Source organism: Chrysoperla carnea, chromosome 3 (genome assembly GCF_905475395.1).
Source record: "Chrysoperla carnea chromosome 3, inChrCarn1.1, whole genome shotgun sequence".
NCBI classification, from domain to species: Eukaryota; Metazoa; Arthropoda; class Insecta; order Neuroptera; family Chrysopidae; genus Chrysoperla; species Chrysoperla carnea.
In genome coordinates this window covers 35,467,947-35,478,885 of record NC_058339.1, presented here as the reverse complement: position 1 = coordinate 35,478,885, position 10,939 = coordinate 35,467,947, and positions in this window count along the sequence as shown.

Sequence of the window (10,939 nt, the reverse complement as noted above, 5' to 3'; positions counted from 1 at the left end):
ATGCATGATATGTTTTCATAAATTTCCCCAAAACTAGTCGGTGGAAATTAAAAAAAAAAAAAAATATTTAAATTAAGGTTAAAACCCGACTAATTAAGGATATATAACCACGGTAGTGGGGACACAAATTTAAAAATGTTTTCAATTTTGATGGTGAATTATGTTAACTTGACAATATAAAACTTAAGACCGTAAGAATAAAACTTTTCGATATCTGGAGTAATTTTCAAAACATTGAAAATTGAAAATTTTGTTTAATTATTTAGTTTTGGATATTTCGAAAACCAAGGCAGATATCAAAAAATTGTATTCATGTTTTTTGTCTATATTCATGAAGATATAATAAAATTCATCATAAACGTTGAAAAAAAGGTACAAATAATTTCAACACTAAATCTAAACTTACCTTGGCGCTCGTACTTCCTTAACTGTTAAATGATATTCATGATCAGGCATGATCAAACTTGGCTTAGAGAAGTCCCTCATACTTCTGTATCTAAAATACGAGTAAGAGAAACTATCTCATTACTATAAGAGAAACTAAGATAGGTAGAAGGGTCGTATTCCCGTCTTGCTTCCACCTCTATGAGCAATGCGGACTTGGATAAAGAGACACACAAAAAAGTTTATGGCACCCAATAAAGTTATAACAATGGTGACTTCGACTTAAAATAACTCGCTCATGCCTGTTCATGATAATATTTTGTGATTTCACTATAAGTGATTTTCATTGCATTTATGCATTTGAACACATACATACTTAGATAACGAAATAACTGCTTATTCTCTTAAAACACATACATACACAAGTACACAATTTTGTAGGTGTATTTGTAGGTAATGTTTGTTTCTGTGCCTTTCTGGTGATAGTAAACAGATGTTTTAAAAACATATACATTGAACATACACACATTCAGAAGTATAAGTAAAGGCAAAAGTAATTCTTCTCTTTATTTATATACAGATTGTCCACATCACCCTATATTACAGTTTGTTGATTGGTAAAAACCCTCTTGCAGTTCTCGGATTTGGAGATTTTATCAAAATGTAACGAACAATATGGATTATAAAAAGGTTTTACTGTGATTGACAATTTTAATGGATGGAGAATGTACAAAAGATTCTGGATGAGATACACATTTTATGAATTATTTCATAAATATAACATTCCCTTACTGGTTTTGAATTTTTGAGCTATCAACGAGAAGTATAAGCCCCATGGATTGTAACGAGATTTTACTATAGCTAATGAAGTCTGTTATCGGCCTCACACAGCCTCTATAAGTCTATATATGTACAGAGTTTATAGTCCGATATACTAAATATATTTACAAACGGAAAAAAAAAATTCAAAAAATAAGTAGTGTCGTTTCAACCAAAACTACAGCCCCCTTCCCGTGGTGGACAGTTAAAAAATATGTTTTTTCGATTTTCAACCCCATCAGGAGATTTATCTGAGAGTTGATGTACATTAAAACGTAAAGATCCGTTCAAAACACATAATCGATTTTTGGATGGAAAACAAATTCAATTTTTTAATATTTTTCATCCAGTTATTAAATTATTATAATATATATTTTTCATTATATATTTTCGTCCTGCCCTCTATGACCGTTTCTCAAAGAGAACCCTTAGTTAGTTCTCCTTATTTAGAAAAATTTATTAATTTATTTGACTACGTTAAAATTATTTTTGTAATATTTTCATTGTCCAATACCTGTTTACTAAAAAAAATATTATTTTTCAAAAATTTATATCTCGTAAACTAAACAAAAAAAACCTTTTTTTGTTTATAATTTATGAATTTTTAAGTATTTTTTCTAGAAAAATCTTTTGAAGAAATTATAATTATTATCTAAGATTTTTTATTACATAATCAATTTTCTTTTAATTTTCCTGCAATTTGAAATGCGAAATTAAGTTTAAATTTTATATATACGCGCATTGACGGTATTTTTATTGCTTTTTTACAAACGTTTAGAGTTTTATGTACACCATTGATTTGCTCATTAAATCTTTCTTTCACATGTCTAATTGGAAATTTTTTTTATATAAAAAAGAATATAAGTTATTTTGACAATTTTATGAGTAATGTTTCATCGGTGTTATTGAAAAATAATTTTGTTGATATTTTAAAGTAGGTACACTGAAAAATCGAAGCTATATGCCCGATTTTGTCAAAATTTACTATAAGGGATGTTGTTTTTAACTTCTGCAAAGAAATAAATCAAATAGTACAAAAAATTTTTTCAAACAAAAATTTGATGGATTGAAATTCTCGATCAATTCCAAATAGGTCTATAATGTCACATATTCGTAGCTTTGGGATATTCGTAAATAACATGAATTAGTACACTTTATAAATTCCTCATCTCACTAGAAAATATATTTCATTATTTGATCACAAAAAAAAAAAAAGATGAAAGAAGGGATAAATCAAAGTCTAAAAAGCTACAAGGTGTGAGACTAAAGGTAGTACGAGCGCCAAGACAAGTTTATACTTCATGAATCTGCTTTAGTTTTCGAAATATCGAAAGCTAAATAATTTTATACAAAATTTTATATTTTCGATATTTTGATAATAACTCCAGATAGATTTAACTCCCCCCTCCCCGCCACCTAAAATTTTCAGAATTGATTTAAGCTGAGTCCAATTTCATATTTAAAAAATCTAGCCTCTTTTCCAAAATTGCCCTGGCACTCAAACTACCAATTAAACCCAAAAATATTATTTTTGTTGGTAGATATCGAAATTAGCTCTATAATATCACATTTTCGTAGCTTTGGAATATTCATTCAATATTCTAATAACATGCTTTAATATACTTTTTAATTCCTCATCTCACTAGAAAAATTATTTAATCATTTAATCACAAAAAAAAAAAAGATAAAATAAAGGAAAAATCGCAACAAAGTCAAAAAAAGCTACAAGATTTCGGGGCTTAAGAAGTTTTTTTTTCAATAATCATAGCGTGTGACACCCAATATAATCTATATGGCTCTATAAACACAATTATAACAAACTTTGGAATCTCCTTACAAACACACATTCATACATAAAACTGCATAAATTTATTAATAATATTATATGAATTACATAATATTATCATAATTTATAACATTTTTTTTAAATAAATAAACGGATGAAATAATTATTTTATTAAAGCATGAAAAAAATAATAATAATAAAACAAATGTCATGGTCAAATTTACTATAGTAAAAAAAAATATAAAAAAAATAGATAAAAAAAATTAAAGCAAATAAATTAAAATTTTTAAAAAAATTTTAACTAAATTTTATGAATGAGAGCTAACACAAAAAAAAAGATAAAAATTACAAAAATCTTTTTTTCTATATCAAATAAACAAGACTTGGTATATAAGGGAGAGCTATATATGTACTGTATTGTATGTAGCTCTCTATAACAGAGCTACATCATCATGGTACAGTGTTTAACAGCAATCAATAGCTTGGATATTATACATAGGACCACCTATTTTCTGTTTTCAGTTTGTACATTATATAGAGGAGCAAGCTCTCTCCTATATAGACGCCGGTTATATGTGCACAATAATACAGAATATACATGTGCGTCGCGGCGGCCACCTATTGATCCGACGCCACTAGTACTGACGTCCGCATCATATATCCCCCATAGGCATTCACCATCGTACGTACATATACAACTATGTATACTGACTGGTTCTACTACTCTATACTAGAACCCTACTCTTGGACTCTCCAGTGTTACAAATTGTCTTCATGTTATTTACATTTAAAATCAATCAATAGTTCTAATTACTTTAATCAATTAAAACGAATCAAAAAGTAATTAATGTATTTCATTTTAAACAAAATAATTAACGAAATTATTTTTTTTTTAAATTAATTTGTTACTCAATTTAAATGTTTTCAGATAAAAAAGAGGAATTTAATCATATAAACCATATTTTATTATGAAATATAATAGGGTATTATCGTTAGTCAAAAATAAATTATGAAATTTGAAAAAAGTTAAAATTTATGTAAAAATATACTAAAATATTCTGATTTCGAGTCATAAAAGCACATTTTTCTTTTATAATTTTAAAATTAAAAATCGTAATTTTTAAACTGTATATCACGTGTCCTAAAACGCGGACAAGCCTTGCTGTGATGTCATATCGGTATGAGCCATAGACCATCAGCTAGTTCAGTGTAGACAGCTGGGTATAATATATCTATAGATAATAAATATTTATATTTATTATAATTAGTTGTCTATGAATATATCTGTCAAACTTATCTGTGTTATTTCGTATAATGATACCGATATTACGTCACCAAATTTGATGCCCGCGTTTTTGACAGTTTAAAATTTAGTTTAAGTTTTTGGCAAGAAAGCGTGTGTATTTTTCCGAAATAAATTTTTGGTGACTTTTTATTAGCAAAATCAACATTTTGAGGTACTTTTTCAAAAATAGTAGAATAACCTATTGGATTTTTATTTTTTGGGAAACTAAATGATTGTATATCTTTTTTTTTTCGTTTTAGAACTTCTGGAATAGTTTGAATTTATTAGTAACATTTATCCCTGTATATATATGTATATAACGCTTTATATATAATACATATAAAGAAACAAGTATATTTTGAGTATATTATACATAACAATATTTCTTACTGTTTGTAAAATGTTGCATATTGTATGAAAAAGATATTTTAGAAATGCAACAATAAAGAATAAAACTTAGTTATATGTGTAGAAACTTTATATTTTTTAAAAACAGATTGTTGTATATTGATAGTATCTTTGGTGTCAAATACACCGTCGTGAAGTTGGCCCCCGCATTTTTTGTTCCAGAATATAAACCATATGGTTCGATTGTACTCGCATTAAGATGGATTGTTCCAGAATTTCACTCTTTTGTACCACCCCATTCTCGAGATATTCAATTATATATGCGCGGGGGCCAACTTCACGCTAGCCCCCGCATTTTTTGTACTGAAATTTTAATGCTACCTTTCGGAAGAACAATCAAAATAAAGGATTGTTCCAGAATATAAAGGGAAAAAAATCAAAAATACGGGGTGGGGAGCCAAAAATATACCAACCCACTAATACAAGTTAACAAGTTACCAATTCAGTAGAATAACGCTATAAACATAGATTTCTTACAAAAGACTATAAAATTGATATTATTGTTCATTTTGAGAAATGTATACTGAAAACGGCAGCCATGGGGAGGATATTTATAAGGGTGCAATTACATGATGATGGAAAATTATGTAAATGCTACTTCTTGAGACGTTAGTACTGAGCTACTGTATGTGCCAATTGATAGATATACGTTAAAAAAGGATTTTTCCAGAATATTTAATCAATACAACTTCAAATGGGGCGTGAGGGAGCAAAAATTCACCCCCGATACAAGAGTAAGCACATAGCGCATTCGTTTGTACTGGTTTATGAATAGAATTTTTGGAAAGACCACTTATAGAATAACTTAGTTTTCAATTTTCACTACTTTTAAACCAAGAACGTAGCCACAGGGAGGTGATATATATTCGGGGGAAACCTAACCCTCGCTGTGCTGCTTCCTGTGACGTTTGTACTGGGTTACTGTATACGCCAATCGATAGATATACATTAGTAGAGGATTGTTCCAGAATATTAAATCAATTCAACTTCAAATGGGGCGTAGGGGAGGAAAATCAACCCCCGATACAAGAGTAAACACATAGCGCATTCGTTTGTACTGGTCTATGAATAGAATTTTTGGAAAGAATACATATAGAATAACTTATTTTTCCATTTTCACCCTTTTTAAACCAGGAACGTAGCCACAGGGAGGTTAGATATATGCGGGGGAAACCTAACCCTCGCTGTGCTGCTTCCTGTGACGTTTGTACTGGGATACTGTATACGCCAGTCTATAGATATACATTAGTAGAGGATTGTTCCAGAATATTAAATCAATACAACTTCAAATGGGGCGTGGGGGAGGAAAATTTACCCCCGATACAAGAGTAAGCACATAGCGCATTCGTTTGTACTGGTTTATGAATAGAATTTTTGGAAAGACCACTTATAGAATAACTTAGTTTTCAATTTTCACTACTTTTAAACCAAGAACGTAGCCACAGGGAGGTGATATATATTCGGGGGAAACCTAACCCTCGCTGTGCTGCTTCCTGTGACGTTTGTACTGGGTTACTGTATACGCCAATCGATAGATATACATTAGTAGAGGATTGTTCCAGAATATTAAATCAATTCAACTTCAAATGGGGCGTAGGGGAGGAAAATCAACCCCCGATACAAGAGTAAGCACATAGCGCATTCGTTTGTACTGGTATATGAATGGAATTTTTAGAAAGCCAACTTATAGAATAACTTAGTTTTCAATTTCCACTATTTTTAAACCACGAACGTAGCCACAGGGAGGTTAGATATATGCGGGGGAAACCTAACCCTCGCTGTGCTACTTCCTGTGACGTTTGTACTGGGATACTGTATACGCCAATCGATAGATATACATTAGTAGAGGATTGTTCCAGAATATTAAATCAATACAACTTCAAATGGGGCGTAGGGGAGGAAAATTAACCCCCGATACAAGAGTAAACACATAACGCATTCGTTTGTACTGGGCTATGAATGAAATTTTTAGAAAGAATACATATAGAATAACTTAGTTTTCCATTTTCACCATTTTTAAACTTCGAACGTAGCCACAGGGAGGTGATATATATTCGGGGGAGACCTAACCCTCGCTGTGCTGCTTTCTATGACGTTTGTACTGGGTTACTGTATACGCCAATCGATAGATATACATTAGTAGAGGATTGTTCCAGAATATTAAATCAATTCAACTTCAAATGGGGCGTAGGGGAGGAAAATCAACCCCCGATACAAGAGTAAACACATAGCGCATTCGTTTGTACTGGTCTATGAATAGAATTTTTGGAAAGAATACATATAGAATAACTTATTTTTCCATTTTCACCCTTTTTAAACCAGGAACGTAGCCACAGGGAGGTTAGATATATGCGGGGGAAATCTAACCCTCGCTGTGCTGCTTCCTGTGACGTTTGTACTGGGTTACTGTATACGCCAATCGATAGATATACATTAGTAGAGGATTGTTCCAGAATATTAAATCAATTCAACTTCAAATGGGGCGTAGGGGAGGAAAATCAACCCCCGATACAAGAGTAAGCACATAGCGCATTCGTTTGTACTGGTATATGAATGGAATTTTTAGAAAGCCAACTTATAGAATAACTTAGTTTTCAATTTCCACTATTTTTAAACCACGAACGTAGCCACAGGGAGGTTAGATATATGCGGGGGAAACCTAACCCTCGCTGTGCTACTTCCTGTGACGTTTGTACTGGGATACTGTATACGCCAATCGATAGATATACATTAGTAGAGGATTGTTCCAGAATATTAAATCAATACAACTTCAAATGGGGCGTAGGGGAGGAAAATTAACCCCCGATACAAGAGTAAACACATAACGCATTCGTTTGTACTGGGCTATGAATGAAATTTTTAGAAAGAATACATATAGAATAACTTAGTTTTCCATTTTCACCATTTTTAAACTTCGAACGTAGCCACAGGGAGGTGATATATATTCGGGGGAGACCTAACCCTCGCTGTGCTGCTTTCTATGACGTTTGTACTGGGTTACTGTATACGCCAATCGATAGATATACATTAGTAGAGGATTGTTCCAGAATATTAAATCAATTCAACTTCAAATGGGGCGTAGGGGAGGAAAATCAACCCCCGATACAAGAGTAAACACATAGCGCATTCGTTTGTACTGGTCTATGAATAGAATTTTTGGAAAGAATACATATAGAATAACTTATTTTTCCATTTTCACCCTTTTTAAACCAGGAACGTAGCCACAGGGAGGTTAGATATATGCGGGGGAAACCTAACCCTCGCTGTGCTGCTTCCTGTGACGTTTGTACTGGGATACTGTATACGCCAGTCTATAGATATACATTAGTAGAGGATTGTTCCAGAATATTAAATCAATACAACTTCAAATGGGGCGTGGGGGAGGAAAATTTACCCCCGATACAAGAGTAAGCACATAGCGCATTCGTTTGTACTGGTTTATGAATAGAATTTTTGGAAAGACCACTTATAGAATAACTTAGTTTTCAATTTTCACTACTTTTAAACCAAGAACGTAGCCACAGGGAGGTGATATATATTCGGGGGAAACCTAACCCTCGCTGTGCTACTTCCTGTGACATTTGTACTGGGATACTGTATACGGCAATTGACAGATATACTTTAGAATAGGATTTTTCATGATATTAAATTAATCAAACTGCAAAGGTTGGGGACGTAAACGGTATTATATCCCACCGATACAACAATCAACAAATATCTTTCTCGTTTTTAGCTAATATATTTGCAAAATGTTTTTACTGGGCTGTTATCAGAAGGTTGGGGGAATTTATGTGGAGGGGACAAAGACAATGTGCCGATTGATATGTTGACGCCGAGTCCAAACAGCTTGTGATAGAATTTTACATATAGTTTATATATATGAGAGAAGTTTGTGTAAATGAAGTCTGTATATGTTGTACTAGAGGAAGGGGAGGAATATTGTTTAGGTAAGTGTTGTGCAAATTATTTACTTTCTAACAAAAATTAAAACGCACACCGTTGTTTTAATTCTATTTGGATTGACCGTTATTATTTCGGACTTTAAGCCGTCGTGTAGCTGCCATTTACTTGAAGCACGAAGGCAGTATGCTACATAGTGCCCAATACTATTCTCCACCTTTGGAGGTAAATTTGTAATGGCAGCGACAAGCTTAAAATTGTCATTGAAAATATTTATCTCTACAGGCAAATCTGATAATTTTATTTGGCCAGACCAATCTGGATCATTGTGTTTCGGAAAGTTTGTAAATTCTACGTCAATTATTAAATGATTCCCAATAACAGTAGAAGTTTCCATATCCTCCTTACATGATTTGCATTGTTGATTTAAAGCGATTCGTAGAGATTTTTTTATATTTTCTTCGACACCAGCAAAACCAGTTTCATAAAAATATTGGGGAGTTAAGCATAATGCAACAACAGAAGATGAACGTGCGGAATTACATTTTTTACATTTCCGGATATTTATGACACTGGGCTCATTTTTAAAGAGATATTCTGCCAGCTCTATTACGTTTCCAGAACAATCTAATACATTATTTTTCAGGGAATTCCCACGCCATTTCAATAAGAGGTCGGCCCTTTGTTTATAAATAGAAGACTTAGGCCCTTGCATTACAAAATTTTTTACTAATTCAAAAAACTGAATGCCGCTTTTGTCAACGAATGTATTATATGAATTTATATCGACATAGGCGGCAGAAAATGCTTGGGCCAAAGTATCAAAAGGACAGGTATATGTTACCTGTATTTTCATGCCATTTATTACTAAAGAAGGTAGAATACTCCCATTTCTTAATAACAATTTTTTTGAACTAATTGTTATTGGTTTGCCTTCAATTGATGTCATTCCAGGACATTTTTGTAAATATTTATTCGTTTTGATTTTTTGCGCTGCTTTTCCCTTCCAATTTTCAACTTCGTTTAAATGATCAAGATCGGTCCCTAAATTATTATTACATATTTCAAGATTTTGACTGATATTTTCACTTTTATCAATGAAAATAGAATTGACATTTTGTGTTGGTTTAAATTTTAGTTGCTCCTTTGACAGTAAAAGAGTTGATTTAACCAATTTCACTGTACCTTCAATAGATCGTACGTGGTGAACAAAGAACTTGTCAGCTCGAATAGGTAAGTTCTCGTTCTTGAGAACAGAATTCTTCAAATCGTTGAAGTAACTTTCCACATACGATGACGATGCAGTTACAGTCGCCATATACTTCGAAGATAAAACTCCTGTCCACATTACGAAGTGTTTACATATTCTTAACAAATCTTGAGCAAAATTTGGTAAGTAATATGCATTAAGGCGACTTCCTTGGACACCACATTCTTGAAGTGCTTCTGCTTGAATTTTTTGTATCTCTGTCAATTTATTCTTAGTAGCATCTTTTACGAAAGCCTCCGCTAAAATTTCCTCTTCGTACTTATCAACATCGTCTACAAAAGTATCCCCTTCAATTGTTTTAGTTGTTTTATTAACGAATTGTTCTATTTTATAGCTTTTAATTCTATTCATGAGAAAGACCTCCCGATTTTCACAAGGCGTTAAAAAATCCATATCCTTTACTCGACCGCTTCTTTTACTTTGTGAAACGACTAGAACGGAAAGCAAAATTTCCCTAAAATCTTCCAAAGTAGTACACTGCGACAGGATACCAACACAACGGACGTAGAAATCTTTCACTTTAAATTGTGTACTATGGAAACACTTCCAACGGCATACCAAATTAATAAGATGGGCTATATCAATGCGTAAAAATGTTCGGGGTAAATGCACATTGTCATCTTTTGCATCTTTTAAAATTTGCAAACACAGGTCAATATAGTTGGATAGCTCCATTCCATTAAATGCCAAAGAAACAGCATTCATCAAAGCCAGTGAAAAATCCGTGATAACTTCAAAAGGTATGGGGAGTCTTGTTCGTAGCCATTCGCGAAGCCAATATGCTATCATGTTTGCGTTATGTTTTTCCGATAGCATTTGTACAATTGGAACCACTGCACTTTTTGAGGAAACTACACATTGATATAAGAAAATACTGCCGGAATAGTCGTTCCCTTTGTGTACCTGTTGCACAAGTGATCCAGTTGCATCTATAGAAATGCTTATTCTCTCACGGTGGCTCATTTCTTTGTAAATTGTCGCTTGATTTATGGTCCAGTATATGAGGTGAAATTTATTTAAGCACAATTCCTTTATAATATCTGCAAATTCGACAGACTCATTAAGATTATGAAATGATTCTACTAAA